The sequence below is a fragment of the Danio rerio genome, chromosome 23 (assembly GCF_052040795.2).
Source record: "Danio rerio strain M-AB ecotype USA chromosome 23, GRCz13ab, whole genome shotgun sequence".
NCBI lineage: Eukaryota > Metazoa > Chordata > Actinopteri > Cypriniformes > Danionidae > Danio > Danio rerio.
This window is the reverse complement of record NC_141043.1, coordinates 14944918-14964941: the sequence shown is the minus strand read 5'-3', so window position 1 is coordinate 14964941 and position 20024 is coordinate 14944918. Positions and strand designations below refer to the sequence as shown.

General features: G+C 35.2%; 1 protein-coding gene across 2 annotated transcripts in view; it reads right to left on the bottom strand.

Moving 5' to 3' along the window:
• Positions 1-20024, bottom strand: part of samd10b (sterile alpha motif domain containing 10b) — a 214293-nt gene that overhangs the window by 66440 nt on the left and 127829 nt on the right. The gene's annotated exons all lie outside the window — the stretch shown is intronic.

The window sequence follows — 20024 nt, the reverse complement described above, 5'->3', positions numbered from 1 at the left end:
CTAAAACCAGTTAAAGGAGTTTCTAATAAGCATTTGTTTAAGGAAATATCAAGAGTTTGAGGCTTTAAAACACAAACACATGTTTAGTTTGTTGCTGTAGGGGTAAATGATGCACAAGCTGTAAGGCTCCACCCACTTTTGGAAAATGGGACAGGGAGTAGCAGCTCATTTGCATTTAAAGAGAATCAGGATTTGTGCTCATTCAAAAGAAGCAATTACAGAATGGTATAATAAATTTAACCAGGAACATTGAGAAAAATCTTAAAGTACATAACACACGATTCACACAAAGCATCAGCATCGACATTCACCCATTTAATTCCTTTGAATGGGTGACGTCAAGCATTGCCGAACTGAATTGTGGATCTAGCCGTTACTTGCTGCAGTTGGGAAGTTCTTGAGAATAGAAGCGTCAGCCAATCAGATCGCTTTATGCAAATACCCCAGCTCAGACAGTAGCCAGTTGCGGTCTAATGTCATTGGCTTACACTGCTATGGCAATCATTTCGGCCCCAACTTCAGACACACCATCAGTCAAGTGTTGACGCTGATGTCCCATGTGAATCGGGTGCAAGTGGACATGGAAGACTTATATTACATTGTGTAAAGACAGCCTAACATGACTTTATTACTAAACAAAAAATACGGGTAACCGATAGGCTAACATGCCAACTTTCCATCAGATAAAAAAACTATACAGTAATTCTAAAAAAACAATTGGCAAAAGGAAGATAGAAACAGGAAAGAGGGTAAACCATTTGCCTTTTTATTTCTTCAGGGTGCACTTATAGAGTACTTTTCTCTTTGAAAGCGCTAATTAAAACAACTAGCGCCGCGTGCTTCTGTGTAAACAATGCTCTTCTAATTATACGCACACTTTGTTCTGACTGCAGTAATGAGCCAAAAGCTTCATCAAAACACACTTTTATGGCTCTCTGCTGCTAATTCTTGTATAATCAGAACTGTAATATAAAATTTTACAAGGGTACATTACGCCTGTGTGAGAACGTGATGAAATGCCGCACTAGTTCCTGTAAACTACAGTATGAGAATAAACAAAATACTATATTCCTGCGACATAAATAAAAAAATAAATATTTATTTAATATGTACAAAATCAAAGTCAAAGCAGCTTAACATAGAAGTTCTAGTGAATTGAAACTGCTACAGTCTAGTTATCAGAGTTAAAGTTCAGTTTAGTTCAATTCAGTGTGGTTTAATTTTCACTGCTGTAAGTCCAAACACTGAAAAGCAAATCCATCAATGTGCAGCTTCACAAGTCCCAAACCAAGCAAGCCAGTGGTGACAAATTAATGCCTAAAAAACATCTAAGCTTATTTAAGAGAAGTGAGCATGTAATTTAAAAAAATAAAGTCAAAGGTCAGTCTAACAGATAGCAGCTCTTGTTTAAAAAAAACTACATAAAACAAGGCTAGTATTTGTTATTGTGAAGAGCTGCAGGTCACACATTAATCAACACCTATGACAGAAGCTCATTTTCACTCAGAAAACAGACAGAAAGAGACAGGCATTAAGGTAACAGACTGAACATAACAGACAGAAAGAGAGTGAGAAAGATAATGATTTAGACATGAGCATCATTTTTCTTTCATAGTAACTAAAAACTGTCACAAAAAAAGATAATAAAGTAGATGGCTCAACATATAGGATGGCTCCTGTGGGAAAAGCTCAAAATATGATTCTGTGTGAGAAGAGAGAACGTCAAACATGAGACCTAGCAAAATGAAAGAATGGTATATGACAGAAATGGCAAAGATTCGAATGACAGAGTGTGATATAAAAGCGAAAAAGAGAGGTCGTTTAAGTCTCTGCATATTATTTCTAGGTGTGTAATGGGAGTCATATTTCTGCTGCTACTGTAAGGTACTTTCCGTGAACGGGATACAAAATAGAGCCTCAAAGTCTTAAAGGGGTAGTTCAATAAAAATTGAAAATCATTCATCATTCAGACTCCCAATGTCATTTCAAACCATCCTTTCTTCTAAGGAACATAAAACATCAATGCAGGCTTATTCTGAAAACGTACCTCTATATATATTTCTGGAGAGTGCCAAATACGTCTCCAGTAGGTACTTTTTTTGCAGTTTTTGTTTTTGCAAGTCCACCAGAGGCCACGGTGTATACTTTGTGAGATCTCAAATTTCTCTCACGAGTACCATTCATGCCTGCTGTTCTCACTTAAATCTACCAGAGGCAGCTGTGGACTGACTGTTTGACTGACTGAATGACCGATCGACTGATCCACCATCCTCCTTTGCTTAATCCCACCAACAGTGTTTTCAGAAGCACAGATTGACCAGCGCCCACCCACTTCTCTACACCCAAACGAAAATAAAAAAAAAGCAATCCAGATAAAGAAATGCCCTTGCCTGGTTTTTACCATGTCTTTTTTTTACCACTTTTCACCCTGATATTTACTTGTTTATTTTGTTTATTTTTTTATTCTGTTTTTGTCGTACCTGCTTTCTGAAACCATTTTTTACTGGACTCGAACACCATTGCTGTGGTCAACTCCTTCTCTGCGTCTCAAGTTCATCAACGTACAGTACATGGTGAGATAACTGGACAAACTGGTTACATCGGGAAAGCCATCCACACGGAGGTAAGTGGTCTGCTGGTAAGCGACACAAAAACTTATATAGGGCTACATTTTCAGAATGTGCCTATGTTGTAAATGATGATGTTCTGGACATCCATTTTGCCTATAGTACTTCTTTTGTTCTTTGTGCCATGGAATGCTGTATAGCTGGGAAAACTCCATTTTAGTCCATTTTGACATGATTGCATTCAGGCCTGGAGCCAGCTATGAGGTCATCCAGGTCTGGGCTTCTGTCAATTTTTTTAAACTACTCATATGAGTGTCTGCATATATAATTAAGTTTAGACAGTTTGCAAGACAGTTTGTGTCCGTGACATGAAAATGATCACTGCGAGACTCTGGCTGAGTGAACGAGGCTTGAGAGAGCTGTTAGTGCAGCATCTGCCGTGTTGCCAGATCCAGCTATTATAAGCGTCTTTGCAATGGTCTTTTCTGCTTAAAAAAATGTTTAACCTTCAGATCCAAATTATGTTCCTAGTTTCTGAAAAAGTTCTTGAAGCTCCTATAAATTAGACCAAATTGCAATCAGAAAAATTCAACACCCTTTAAGCGTATATATTTTTTGCTCATTTCAATAAACATCAGGTCAGAACATTGCTTACCGAACATTATACCAACATAAAATACAAAAGGAAAACATACAAGATTGCTGGTTTAGTCTTGAAATTTATCTTCAAAATCACAAACATTGTAACATTTTTACTTTAGTATTTATGTTTTGTTGTATAGATTGCACCTTGTTTATAACAAACTGTATCTTCATTTTTCTCATTACTCCACATAATATCCACATCTGAGATACTTCCATCTACTATATGCTCAAGAACTGTATATTCTGCATATAGAATTGTTTCAGCTATGAATAAGTACATCGATATAGATTTTTTAATATAAGTAAGTTCAATCAGCATTACTGGAGATTTACTTTCAGTAACAGATCTTGAATCCATTGTCCATCCTAATAGACAGACATATTTGAAAAAATAAAAAATAAAAATCTGATCTACAGCTTGCATGTTACAACAGATATACACTTTAATTAATAAGTGCAATCCCTCTTTTTTACATACAATCTTTGATTTATTGGCAATAATATCAATAATTCTGAATAAAAACATTGTAAATGTGGCTTATGTCTGTGTCTGGAGTGATTTGATCATGCCATGCTGCTTTTCAGTGTAGTGGATTTATTATTATTATTATTATTATTATTATTATTATTCAAATTACAACATGCTAAGCCTTACTGCCGTCTGATTGGATAACAATCATCCATACTAATGGACTGCAGGCTTTAAATTCGATGAAATGCAGAGGAACCACACACAAAATAAATAAGTAAAATAAAGTAAAATAAAAATAAATAATAAACAAACATTTGATGTTCATTGTAATGGACACAGGGTCCGAAGGGGTTAAAAAGTGGGAACTTAAATTAAAAGATTTAAAGTCACTCAAAGAGCTCATGGACAGGTTATTTATTGCTTTAAGAATGTCACATTTAGTAAGGAATTGAAAAACATAAATACATTCTTGACATTATCTATTGAAACGCTATCAATGCTATCAAATACAGTAGCATGTAACACTAATGCACAATCTGTAGAACAAGTTATTTCTGGAATAAAATTTAAAAAAATAAAATATCCAAACATAATGAAGAAGTTTAAATCTACACCAGGGATTTTCAACTGGTGGGCCTGCAACGATCCTGCAGGTGGGCTGCAAGCTTAAAATAAACTTAAATAATACACTATAAATATTTAATTTCATTATTAAATATGTTGTCAACAAATTATCCAAGTAATGACATTTCCCATTTTCAATGATTGATTACTTCAAACTAACAGTGGCTTAACCCTCTACCACATGGTGTTGCCATATGGCAACATGATATTTATGATTATTCCCTGCGAGTTTCTTTATGACCAACATTGACTTTTTATTTATTTTTTATTTTTTTGGAAAGAAAAGACCTTAGTTTAGCCAATGATGTGCTTTGGTTAAGTCACATGACAAGCAGTGTTTTTCTCTGGTGCGATTTTAAACAGACTGGTGTTTATTGCGAGTAGTTGCTGAATGCAAAAAAATCTGAGACATCACTTCCAGTAAGTTATGATGACATATTCACAACTCTTTTTTAGCAAACTTTTTTTTTTATTATTAAATTAGTTTTTGTAAATCAATCAAATGTATATGTTGCCAAATGGCAACACTGTGCAATAGTGGAATGGGCAATATTGCAATAGGTTAGCTAGCTAGCAAGGTCAACTGTGAACGTTTAATTTGTAACAACAACAACATGAATGCTGGTAATATAATGCTGATTAGTTGTATGTTAATGGCATTTGCATGATGGATAAAATCTAGTTTTAATTGCATTACTACTTTTGAGTAGATATGAATACAGGGAACATTGTATTAGCAAGCATCACCATGTTCTATGGTAAGTGAAACAAGAAAAGGACAGAACTGGCTCTTACTGTAGATGAAAGTGAGGGTGAGATGGGTTTTAGTGACAATGAGAATGATGCAGATTGGGCAATTGATAAGAGCAGTGATGGAGACAGTTCTGGTAAGTTAGCTCTGAGGCAGATAAGACAGGCCTAGTGTAGTATATAGTATAATATATAAACATGCCAGTAGCTACATTATTCTGATTCATCTGGATATATCTGGCCTTCGGAGGAGCAAACACCTCAGTGGTACTAGCCAGCACTCAAGCACGCAAACAGAGGGTCATGAGCCGGACTTGATGGATTCGAGACAGAGCTTCCATAGGATGGCACATTCGGTACGAGCACACAGATGCGGACAAGGACTAGATGGAGTACAAAAGGTTTGTGAAACACATCTATTGACTGGCAACATGCAACAAACGAGAAAACTCAAGCAACTAAACACAGACATAGGGCAACATAAGTAGCACATGAGTAAAGCCAAGTGAGTACAGGTGCAAAGGAAAAGTGAATCGCTGAACATCAGAATGACTAACAGGTGCGTGCAGGCACCAAATTGCTTGAGAGAGCAAAGTAAACAACAGCGCACATGACATATGACACATAATCTAGATTAAAGACACATCTCTTCGGAGTAGGATAAAATAAAATCTGAATTGAATTGTAAATTCCAAATATTCAAATGGATTTTTTGGCTGCCTGAACACTCCCCAAAATAATGCACTGTTATTTAAATGACATCTGTGCTCATGTTGGTCTGTCTGTCTCCTTATACCAAGGTTCACATAATCTTGTATCTGGCCCATCTCCAGATGGTTGTCCTGGTCATCAATGAATCAAGAGCACAAGACCTGATTAGATCTTTTTGGCTTGTCTGAACACACAACCCATGACCTACTTGATGACCCTTCTCCATTTACTCACCATTACCACAGGATAGGTAGTTGATGGATTTACTGTGGCCGTAAAGGGACAGACCTGGTCTGTAAGAGCACTAAGGTTGGCCGTTGGGTTTAAACAATGCTCCGTTGGTACTATAGGGCCCAACATGTGCTAAGAAAATCCCACTGAAATCACACAAGACAAGATGGATCCATGAATTTATTTTGACGCCTCTAACGTTTTCTTATTATTATTACAATTTATTTATTTATTTTACAATTGTTATGTCACACCAAAGTGTATGTATTCATGGAATGCGCTGGGATATAAGAATGAGACAAAAAAAAAAAGTGGATCTGATAATTGCTGTTCATCACCATCACCACTCTCTCCTGCAGCCTCCGCTCCCTCTTTACTAGCCATCCATCACCCTCTATCTCTCCAAAGCCAGCCTCTAGGCATTAAACAGCCACCCTTGAACCCAAGAGACCTGATTCTGTCCAGCCTGAAACATGCTGTCATTAATAATACACAGGGGACTGAACCTGTGAAGAGAGGGGCGGCCCAGTCTGGGCGGCCATTTTGTGAGAGGAGCCTGAAAGCATCTCCCTAATTAGAGAAATTGATGGAAGAGTGAGGTCATTATATACACTGTTCAGAGGTTTGAGACTTTTTAAGGCTGATAAATTGGTAAAAGACTTCTATTTTAATTAAATGCTGTTCTTCTAAACACACTATTCATTAAAAATCCTGAAAAAATAGCAAGCAGAACAACCGTTTTCATCATCGATTGTTTCTTCATTGATGTTTTCCAAGCAACATTGATTTCTGAAGCCCTATTTGACACTGAAGACTGGAGTAATGAAGCTGAAAATTAAAACCGACACCACAACAATAAACTACTGTTTAAATTATATTTAAATTGAAATGTTTTAAATTCTAATATTTTAATTTGTTTTAATTATATTATATACAGTGTTTGTAAAATATTTAAATTATTTGTTTTTATTTGACTGTTTCACTGTCCTTTAAATGGTGTACGATGTTTAATAGCCTAAATACTCTTTATTTGCATGTACAAAATACTTTTATTAAGACAGATGATATGCAAATTATATGTGCAAATGAGCCTTTACATACAACCACTCCCAGTCTAGAGCAACATTAAACAAGATGGTCATATGGTTTCTGCTCAAAGAAAAACAAATCTCTAAAAATGAATAAATAAATAAAATTAAATTATATATATATATACACACACACACACACACACACACACACACACACACACACACACACACACACACACACACACACACACACACACACACACAGTTGAGGTCAGAATTATTAGTCCCCCTTTGATTTTTTTTTTTCTTTTTTAAATATTTCCTAAATTATGTTTAACAGAGCAAGGAAACTTTCACAGTATGTCTGATAATATTTTTTCTTCTGGAGAAAGTTTTATATGCTTTATTTTAGCTGGAATAAAAGCAGTTTTTAATTTTTTAAAAACCATTTTAAGGTCAAAATGATTGGCCCCTTAAAGCTACATATTTTTTTATAGTCTACAGAACAACCCATTGTTATACAATAACTTTCCTAATTACCCTAACTTGGCTAGTTAATCTGATTAACCTAGTTAAGCTTTTACATGTCACTTTAAGCTGTATAGAAGCGTCATGAAAAATACCTAGTAAAATATTATTTACTGTCATCATGGCAAAGACAAAATAAATCAGTTATTAGAAATGAGTTATTAAAACTATTATGTTTAGAAATCTGTTGAATTTTTTTTTACTCTTAAACAGAAATTGAGGGAAAAAATAAACAAGGGGCTAATAATTCTGACTTTAACTGGGCCATTATCTGCATTAATGTGCTACGTAAATGCGAGACTCCTATCTTATAAATATATATATTTCTGTAAATATATATTTTAGTGCGGATGTAGACCTGACCGGTGAGCCGTCTGACAAAAAAAAGTGCCCTTTATTATTAAAACATTATTGTATTACACACAAATAAGGAGTAAGGACTGGTAAGAGTGTTATGGAATTTAATAATGCCCACCAAATGGAAAGAAAGAAAAAAAAAACTTCCGCATTTGTGCAGTCCTTTACTGACAGCGGCGTGTGTGGATCTTGTAGGAAAATATGGCAAAAAGTGATATAGTATATGACAACAATAGTTTAATCGCTGTGTTTATTTCAATAATGCCACTAATATATGCATATTCCACATGTCTTAATTCCATATCTGTTTAGTTCAGTTATGACTTAATTTTTAAGGTAACCAAAAAAACAACAACAAAAGAATAAAAAATAAAAATCGCAGTTTTCAGCTTATGTAAGCCTACAGTTCAAAATTCATGTTTAACTGAATAAACAGTTAATCAATTATCCATAGTAGAACAGTTTCTGATGCATTTTGAAAACAGGAGATGAGCCCCTGGTCTAATGTAGCACACATATTCTGAATGCCTTTAGCAGAATTCAAATGAGCCATTTTAATCTACACTAATTACGAGAATAATCTAGATAAAAAAAAAAATAATCAATGCCCATCTATAATTTATATAATGGAAGAATGTAAATATCCGCTGTTAAATCTGAGTTTTACAAAGAACCAATTATGATGGTCTGGTACCTCGAACTTTGATATTGTAAATGATGGTACTTGTTCACTTGTAAGTGAAAGTGGTAACAATGACGGCCAGACTGCAAACTGCTGTCCACATGTGTTTTCCACAGTAGAGACTTTAGCACACTGTTCACACCAATCACAGGGCCACAGTGCAACAAATCATCAGCAACTACAACAGTGTTGACCAGGGCAATTTGTCACAGCACACAGACATCTACATAAAATCCTGTGTAATCATGTTAACTGCACACCATCGCCAACAACACATAAAAAGGTCCCAAAATCATCCAGAGTGCACCGTGGATATTTGGAAAAAAGTGGCCTGGTCTGACAAATCATGATGACTGGTGCATCATGTTGGCGGTTGAGCACTGAAATACTGATTACCAACAAAGTTCATATGATGTAACTTTGGTCAAACATAGGCTAGGTTATGTCAAAAAACACATACAATAATCAAGTTTATACAATTGGTTATGTTAAAGGGGTGGTCCACTACTATATCATACTTTAAACTTTAGTTGATGTGTAATGTAGCTGTGTGAACATAAACAACATCTCTGAATGTAAAACGTTCTAAGGTCAATGCAAAGGGAGACCTTGGTTTTTACAGAGTTAGCTTAGCAAAGCCTACAATGAACTAATTTTCGGGACTAAAAAAAATACTTATGGTCCTTGTGAGATCACAAAGGTTCTTTTACCGCGCACACACACTGGACAGCTAAGTGCCGTGGCCAGAGGCACTGTAACGTTATAGCAGAGAGAGCTAAAATGCGTCCAAACGCTGCTGTTTCCACAGAGCTTCTTCTGTTTCTGTATTTGGGCTTCCAAAGGACACGACACAAAGACAGAAGTGCTTACAGTTCAATATTAATTATGTTTCAGAGAATTATAAAATACATAGCCAGCATGATTTGACAAAACATTTACAGAATCTCTCCCAGTTCAGTGCTGGATTCGGTTAAAATCTCCTCAAAGCAGAAGCTGTGAACTTCAACCTCTAAGTGTTTTTATTTGTTAAAATTGATCATGACATGTACAGTGTCTAGCGTTAACAGTATGTTGTAGCAACGATGTAAACAATGGGAAAAGATGTTTTGCACTGCAAATGATTTAGCTACAAATTCATATTTATCAGTCAAACTGCTTTAAACACACACATACACACAATTCACCAGTGCGTTTGTGTCTCTGTATGTGTGCGCGACTTTGCATTGATGCTCTTTAGGCAGCTTTTTCATGCGTTTTACATCTCAGATAATGAAGTCGCAAAAGATATGTGGATGATTCCTATTACTTACACCTGCATATTCCGGATATATGTGAATGTGAGTTGAGTTAAAAAAAAATACAGGATAGCACACCTAACTCGTGGTAGCAGCAAAAAAAATAAATCAAGGTTCACACAGGTTGCATCCCACATCTTGTGCTTTATTCTTCTGTGACGATATATTCCAGAAAATAACTTAATCCGAGCATCAGAGAAAAAGAAAGTCCTGTGCACATGTGCTTGTTACAGAAAGTTCACACATTCACACACACACAATGACGAGGTCTCTTAAAGGAGCTGCACCTCATTTTCACTCGTTACAGACACTTGTCAGATTTTATTTTAGAGAGCAGGCAGGAAGTTGACTGTCTGTTTACACAGCAGACAAGCGTGTGTTTGTACGGGCATGACATGGAGCTGATCCCCGAATCGCAGCACATTATGACAATGACCAATCAGAGTCACTTGAGGGTGGGCCTTTCAGAGGAACTAGGAAATATATCAGTCAGTTGTGTACAATCAAAATGAGATTTATGAAAAAATAACATGATTTCCTTCAAGTGAAACATGAGCACACATTGCTTTGCGACTTATAAACACAACCAAGCTTTAAAACTATATTCTGAACCACACCTTTATTATAAACTGTTGGGGACAAAATTGCATAATGGCATATTAGAGCAGTAAAACAGTAGCTATGTTTTCATCCAAAAATGCGAATGAACTCTATTCTCAAAACTGGATTATCGTACAAAAGACATGCGAATAAAGTAGCGTTTCCATCCAACGAGTCAATGCGAACAAAATTGTCCTGATTATCTGGCGCCAAATGTCAACAGTAAAAACTAATTTGCTGCAATAGGAGAAGCTGAGTCAATCTTTTTTTCATCTAATAAATAACTGACACGCAGTGAACGTGCGGTGGCGTTTGAAGGTGTCAGACGCGGAGCACAAACGTTTTTGATTCTGGAGGTTATTAATAATATAGTAAGACTAATACTGAAAAGGTACGGCATTGTAGAAATACCAAAACAAAAGTTCAGATGGTTTAAAATGTGCTCAGTCTGCTGATTTGTCCATTTACACACATTGTCATCTTCACATGATCTCTTATCACAAAATCACTTGACCTTTTTTAATGCGCATACTGAAATTTGTGCGGTAAAAGTGTTTCCATCATAGTTTATGCGCATCTTTTCTTATTGAATAAAAAGTTTATCATACTCAGTTATGTGCATACATTTTTTATGCACATTTTCAAAATGTATGTGAATTATGCCGTTTCCATCAACCGTTTTTTTTTATGCACATATGCAAAAAGGGCATAATAGTAGGTGGATGGAAACAAAGCTAGTAACATAAAAACAACACACAACTAAAACACACTCTGTCCGTTTTAAATGAAATTATTTAATTTCTGAGGAGTGCATTTTACACTAAGGGGATTTTTACACATAAATGCATTTATGTTTTTCAATGTGAACAGGCATTTGATGTTTATGACCTTTACGCTTGTGTCTGGCATCTTTTTAAGTGCACCGTGCACACACGCGCCATGTTTTTTAGATGGCATGTCAAGTTAAAATATCTTCAACTTTTACACGCAGCGCTGCTCATCACTGTCAGTTCCAAAGTAGTGGACCAATCACACTGTAAAAAATAGCCGTGATTTAAACGGTAAAAAACTATAAAAATGCCACAGTAAAAATCTGTAAACTGGTTGACGGTATGTTTCCTTAATATATATGGCGAATAACCGTAAATTGATTTTCCCAGAATTCCCTGCATGGCACATAACTTTTTATGCATTTGGTTGACATTTATATGGATCTTTTTAGTTGTTTCCCCATCAGTTATGTACATTAGAGATTTGTGTTACATCTAATGTTGATAAACAATGTTTATTTCATGACTTTAATTTTATGCGTGTTACCATACTGGTGTTTAGTAGCTGTGTGAATGACACTGAGCACCTTCTATATGCTGATACTCTTTTCTGCTTGTGGGAAAAGTTAATTGTGATGGGCATTGGGTCATTATGTTATTTCCTCATCGACACCTGAATGTGGGTGTGCTAACATGTCTAACTGTGTAACAAAAGATGTGTAGATGTTGATACATTTAAAATACGAATATATTACCTCTATAAAATATGGTAATTTACCATAAAAATGAAAAATTACTTTTATGGTTTGTACCGTGTTTTTAACGTAAAGTACTGCAACCACAGCTGCCGTTTTTTTACCGTAAATTTTACGGATTTATTTTTTACAGTGCAGAAGAACTCAGAAGTGGGACAACCATTGAAAGTTTCTGATTACAGGTGCTCAGTGGCTATGTTCAGATACCCTCATGCTTTTTGATGTGCTTTTATTCAAACTAATCCTGTGCACATGTTTTTTTAAGCAAAACTGCATTCGGTGGGAATGATCCCTATAGCTTAGGACTACAAAGAGGCTTCAGTGGGAGTTCAGAATCAGTGCATTTTATACATTATACATAATACTTTTCATGCTCAAACAGCAACAAAATAACCAAAGGAACCTGAAAGTGTAAAAACTATGACAAGACTCTTTTTAATGATCATATCTAATGAGGGAGTTTATGAAGTGTAGTTTGGTATAAGTGCTTATTTCATGCCTTCATGTTGATTTCACTTCATTTTTTTGTTCTCTAGGGCTCATGTTCTGAAGCTCTGCTATAAATTCTTAATCAGTTTGATTAATATGTATAGATTATTCAAGTAACATCATGCGATGTCTCATTTCAGTTTACCCTCAAAATGTCTCGGCAGGCCACAATATTCATCTACATGTTTCCACTTCACAAACTGCTACTTATGACTGTCCTCTCACTTCATTTTAAAACTCTCTCCATCATTGTCCATTTTTCTGAAGGTTTTCTTTGTGTCCTGGTGGTGTGTCTTTGGTTTCGGTTCAACTTTAAGACATCTCTTTATTATTCAGCCTGTTCGCTCTGTCTTAGAGATCGTTTTGCTCTTACAACCTCAGATACAATCAGAGATCAAAATGAGTTAGCAACTCAATCTAAAACACACAGTGAGTCTGTTACCATGTAAATCAGTGAAGTCACATTGACCTTGTTGTGCTGCTTTTCTCTCACTCTTTTGACTTAAACATGAGATTCAACTTGTGTTTTCAAGTAAAGCCACTGATTTCAACGTAATGTATTCCTGCACCTCTTTCAAGTCTGTTCAGCATGTAAGTTTGAAGTGCTGTTCAATATATTTTAGTTTATCACGGTTCAGTCGACTATCCTTAGCTAATCTGAATTAATATGGATAATTTTAATTAATGTCAGTTTAATAGTTATTACTTGATTAATAGTTACACTTTATTTATTTAAGTTGAGCTTAGTTTAAGTCTAATCAGAGTAAAGGTGAAGTCAGATCATGAGCATTCATTCATTCATTTTCTTGTCGGCTTAGTCCCTTTATTAATCCGGGGTCGCCACAGCGGAATGAACCGCTAACTTATCCAGTTAGTTTTTTTTACGCAGCGGATGCCCTTCCAGCCCCAACCCATCTCTGGGAAACATCCACACACACATTCACACACACACTCAAACACTACGGACAATTTAGCTTACCCAATTCACCTGCAGCATGTCTTTGGACTGTGGGGGAAACCGAAGCACCCGGAGAAAACCCACGCGAAGGCAGGGAGAACATGCAAACTCCACACAGAAACGCCAACTGAGCCGAGGTTCAAACCAGCGACCTTTTCGCTGTGAAGCGACAGCACTACCTACTGCGGCACTGTCATACCCAATCATGAGCATTTTATTGTTAATTTTACTGCACTTCAGTATACTTTAAGCCCCAGTCAGATCACATGATTTTCAATGTCGGTTACAAAAGTCACTATGCCAGATAATATGATTTTGTGTTGATTAAATCTTGACTTGTTGTGGGTAACAAATGAGACAATACATTTACTTTACAATCAGTCATCCTGTTACGTCTACGACAAGAGTTATTTCCCAAAGCAGTAACAAGTATTGCTAAATCAAAATGTCTTATCTTTTTAATTTAAATTTTTATCTTATGCTAATCTCAATAAATACTGATGCCTGCTGACAAGTAGGTTACATTTTTTAAGCGCATTCATTATGACATTCCTTTTTAATATTAAGATATTTTCTTTTAAATCTAAATGTAGGCTATATATCCAGCCATGGGTTGCAAATTAAACACTCATTAAAGACTCAAATTTGCCGTGAGTGAGATGGACAAAATGAAAACACATAAGCAGCGGCAAGGAAAAATCTGATGCTCAAGACAAAATAATGACATTTTTCAAATATATGACAATTGATGACACAGCAATTACAGTGAAGCATTAATTAAATCTTTTTTTTCCACTGAATTAAACAAATCATTTACCTGCACAGTTAACAAAAAAATATTTGTATATTTTTCTTAGAGAAAATGAAAAGAATTTTATTTGGTATAAGTTGTATCTTTAATTTATTATATTTTTTGCTGGTCTACCAGACAAACAACAATAACAAATAACTTCTGAAATGAAAACTACAAAATATCGTCTAATAATGTTTTAGCTTGATTTTGTGTTGACGCTACCAATATGATGTCTATCAGATGTTGGCTTTTGGTTGCCATACCTGATGAATAAATGTCAGTATTTGATGTCAATATGACGTTGGTTTAGGTGTTGGTTTGACGTTGGATTTTTAGTCACTTTCCGACACAATCTAATACCAACTAAATACCAACGTAATTTCATACTGAACATTTCAGTTTAGTTTAACTTGATTCATTTCATTTGTAATACTTGTATTGTAACAGCAAATGTAATAGCTACCTACTGGGTTACAAAGTTATGCAATCTCAGACGCATACACATTAAACCCTTACATAAATGCAACAATTTATGTATTAATTAGAAAAAAAATAATTTTGTAATTTATATTTTAAAATTTTTAATCATTAATATTTTTATTATTATTATGTTTAACGTTTTATGCATAAAACATCTTATCACCTTCAGTAGCAGTTTTTTTGCCCTGAGACATGGTTCATTTCTTACCCCGTTGTGAGTTAAGAACATGTAAATTAGAGTCTAGTCATAATCTTTTCCATATCCTTTAAATCTCTGCTGTTCATACATTCATCCTTCTGTCTGGTTTTGTCTTCCTTCAATACAAACACAATTTTTCATAAAGCAAAAAGGTACAAACCCCCTCCCAATCTCACTTGCCCACATCCAATCCCAGATACCTTTGTGCCAGGACAGCTCACATGCATAAGAACTCAACAACTCTGGCTGGCTGATGTAAAAACATGAACCGGATATGCATTCATTACGAGCTTCCAAACTATTCCTACAACATCTGTTCAGATACACAGGGTAAGAAAATCAACTCACAATTTACAATAATTTCAACTGAAATGCATCTAATCATCCAGGATTAACAGAGAACTTCATGCTGATGTGAGAAAGATTGAGCTACTTAGCCTAATTAAGACGGTCCAGCCAAGTTTGCTGACTTTTGGTAATCTGTGTGATTTTCAAAATTGTTTTTTGCTGCTGATGGGGTCGGTAACCTTCACAGTAATGAGGAAACTAAACAAATCTGGAGGCCAATCTCCTCTGGCTGTCAACCTCAGGTAGCCTCATCACGACTCCGCTTTAATGGACCAAACCCACTGCATGCTAAACAACATTTGTGTGTGCTCCGTCTGGCATCATTGCCATGACGGAATCAAACAGTTTACTCGTATTTCTCTTCCCATTGATCTCCTTTTTTCTCTGTTTTTATCACTCCCCACACTTTTTCTGTGGTAATTTGTGCACTCATTGGCGTATTTATTAGGTAACTCTTACTAGTATCGGGTTGGACCCACTTTTGCCTTCAGAACTTAATTAATCCTTTGTGGCATAAATTCAGCAAGGTACTGGAAATATTCCTCAGAGATTTTCGTACACATTGACATGATAGCATCACGCAGTTTCAGCAGAATTGTTGTTTGGCACCAAAACCATGACAACAACCAAGTTCAAATTTACTTAAATCAGCTTTCTTCCTCATTCTGATGCTCGGTTTGAACCGCAGCAGATCACCTTGACCATGTCTACATTTCTAAATGCATTGACTTGCTGACATGTGATTTGTTTGATTAGACATTTGCGTTATACGAGCAGTTGGACAAGTGTACCTAATAAAGTGTCCGGTGAGTGTAAGATGTAATGCTACTGCTAGGTAGTCATAATTTGATATGTATCTTAATACTGAACTCACAATATAATATTTTCTCGATACTGTATGCTATAAGAGGTATAATACTAGAATTATTATTGCTCAAACATATGGTAACAATAATAACATTAATGATATTATAATATGTAGACCTACTGTTGGCTAAAATGCAAAATACTAAAGACTTGAAAAGGCAGGTCATCAATGAATTGGACAGTGAAGGAAATTTTATGAAAGCTTTAGTGGCCATTCACACAGATTGCATTTTCCATTCCCATGTACTACTTTTTCATTGCTTGTTTATGTAAACACATACTTGAGTGTGACCTGCATGTCCACCAAAGTTGGTTGTAATGCGTTCCACAGTAATGCTTTATTGTATTGTAGTTACATATTTGGGGAACACAGTAATGTAACGAATTACATTTAAAATTTGTGTAATTTGAGTACAGTTACTAAAGTAAAAAAAAATATACAAAAAAATTTAGTTTTAGAAGAAAAATATGCTTCTTTTAAATCACGTTTTTCACAGCAACGTCAGTTAATAAGCATGGGCTTTCAAATTGCTGGAGAATGTGAGCTGAAATGGTTGCTGGGGAGAGTGGCTGCTTATTCAATTGAAAATACAGACATAACTTTGATTTCATTGAGCGTAAAAACAAAAATATTTCTGTGAAATGCAGTCTTTGTCCAGTCTCTAAAAAACTTTTGACTGCTTTAAATACAACCAGTAACTTTTTCAAGCATTTTAATAGAAAGCATTTAAGGATAATACTCGTCACTAAGAAGTACGCCGACACCCAAAAACACGCTAAATTAGATTTTTGTGCAGGATCGAGAGTAAAGGTCAGGAGCCATTCACATATTGCCACTTTTGTGTGTGCAAGTTTGTTATTTCCAATGAAGGCACACGACTTGAGTGCACATATTAGGAGTGCATATTGTGTGCGCTTGCATTTTCCAGGCGCGCCCAGAAAACGGCGAGTCACGTGACAAGAACTCGGCTTCATACTTTGTATGGAATATACACATTTTAGTAGACTAATTACCTCAGACAAATACTAAACACTCAAACGTTCCAGTCCTTTTTCATACTATAGGTGTCAGTGGTTACAGGTATCCAGTTTTCCTCTAAACGTCTTCTTTTGTGTTCAAAAAAAAAAAAAAAAAAAAAAAAACTGGTTTGGATAAAGTAAATGATTAGAGAATTTAAAGTTTTAGGCAAACGATCTCTTTAAGTCTTTTTACTATGACAAGCTGCTGTGTCAATCAACCCATTGTAATGTTTTTCAGTGAGTATTAAATTACTGAAAGATCTGCAGTATATATATATATTTTTTAGGTATATTTTATGTTTTAAAAATAACTTCAAAGAAAAGTAAGTAGTAATCTAAATACTTTTAACATGAAGTAATTAGTAATGTAATCAGATTGCAAATTTCCAGTTGTAGTCAGTAATTTGTAATCTATTACATTTTAAAAGTAACACGCCGTGTTTAGTTAAAATAATTTCAACTTTTCCACGCAGTACTACACATTAGTATCAGTTCCAAAGCATTGGACTAATCAAAGGAATTCGCAGGCAGGGCAAGATTCTGTTTACTGTAGTAAGTTGGTATGACAACTGTTTTGTTTGGCGTTAACATGGCTCTTTTATTAAAATCATTCTTATGTTTTTACAAACAACCAATCAACCAAGCAACTCATCAAGCTTCAATTAAGAATGGTGAAGTTTGAAACTTTAGCTTAGAATTCTGGCATTACATTTCAGTTACATTCTAAATATGTAAATTATAAATTTCACATGTGGAATGTTACTCCTAACGGCACAGAATTAATAATCCCGCATGTAGGTCTGTATTGCTCAAAGAGCTAGAAACATATCTTTTTGCATTTTTGATTTTTGTATTCTTTTTGTGCATTCCTGGCTACACAAATCTGAAAAATCAACTATAAGTGCACGAACACGCATGTATATTATTATCAAACAAACTGTGACAAACAGAAAAACAGTAACTAATTGACCAATCATTATTTTGACAACTGACATGTATGCAAATTTTCACAACACATACAGAAATGCACTGCAAGTTAAGAAGAGTTTGATTTAGTTGGGCTCTTGGACATTTTTATCATTAATGTATTTTGGCTGCTGTAATTGTTAAGAACTTTGTTTAAAAAGCTCTTTTGATCTGGCAAGCCAGCCAACCTAAATAAGATCTGGTGATGTTCATGTTGCTAATAAATGGCAGAATCTTTTCTAATTTAATATAATATAATTTACTGCTCCTATTCAATGTTTAATCTGTTGTTGCACATTATATGTGGCAATGATTTCTGGAAGGTTTTAAGAATATCTTGGACAAAAACACTGCTCTATGATGTAAGTTGCACTCAAACAGACATCAAAAATCAGCGTATGAACCTCAACAATGGTGTCAACTAACAAAATTAACAGTTTAACTCACAAACAGGCAACTGAAAGTCTAAATATAAACAAATAAAACACAAATAAAGAAAATTGTAAAACCATTATACTACATTTATTCACGCCGCAATGCATGCTGGGATATTTGTACTGTGCCACAACCAGCATGCATTGCAGCATGAAACATTTGAATTGTTACCATTGTTGAGGTACAAAGTCTGATTCATGAGGTCTGAGTGTGTCTTTATCATAACTGAACTGTTTTTGTATGTTATTTCTAAACTGTAAAGTAATTACATGGGTATCTTTTCTGTTTCCACTTATTAATTAAATTAATATCTTCAACTAAGCATAAAAACTATTTCATGAGGCCCTTCATCCAGACCTATACCAAAACATTTATTAGAACAAATTTCAGACAGCCAGATGTAGCTATCGATTGACTTTGCCACTTTATTGCTATAATAAAAGTGTTTTGTAAACTTTAATTAAATGAGTTTAAGTGTGAATAGACCAACTAAACCAGCCCCTCACTCCATTATGGTGACACAAAAACACCTAAATTTCTGTTGGATCTCAATGAGAATAGTACGGAAGTCCAAGCAGTCAGTAATAAGTGTGTTTGCTGTTGTTTGGGGAGTTATTTAATGATCCTCTGCTGAGACTGAAGGTATTTTATTTTACTTGATTTTATTTAATGCTGTAACTCAAGTCACTGTTTGTGTTTCTTGTTTCTTTCCAGTAATTGTGATAATTAACAGCAGGTGTTCATCAGTGTCTGAATTCACTAATTAGTGTTCATTAACTCTGTCAGGTGAACTATATTGGTGAACTAGTTGATGGAATAGTGAACAAGGGCACAAAATGTGATTTCAAACATAGACTTCAAAACGTCGAATCTGAACTCTGTTAGCTCACAGTTTTCTGCAGTTGGTTACTTTCTCGAAAACAAAAATGTTACCCAGAATGCAAATGTTTTTAACAGAATATTAATGTTTTATTGAAAAAACATTATTTTACCGTAGAATCTGATCGTTTTTTTAACAGCAACTTTTTACAGTGCAACCTCCTTCTGAAAATGTACTGCTGTATACATTTCTGGTGTTGTCGGAAGTCTGAGAGTTGAATTTTTTGTTTGATTAAACATCCTGTTCATGTGGATACTTGTTGATTATATGTACCGTTCCTCTGTTCTATTAGCATGGGAAAGAAACAAAAAAATTCACATCTCTGAAAAATGAAAATTACATTATTTCTGAGTCGCCGGTTTGATTCCAGCTCAGAGAGGGTTTGGAGTGGTGTAGGACCGGCAGGTTAACATTGGTGCCATGACCCGAATGAAAGTGAGATTTAGGGGTGTGAGTGTAACTAACCAGCCAGTGAAGTAAACCTCCTTCCTCTTACACATGAGGACATGGTCTTTAGCCTCCTTGGTAGAGCAACTGACTCCCATGCCAGTTCGATACCAGCTTGGAATGG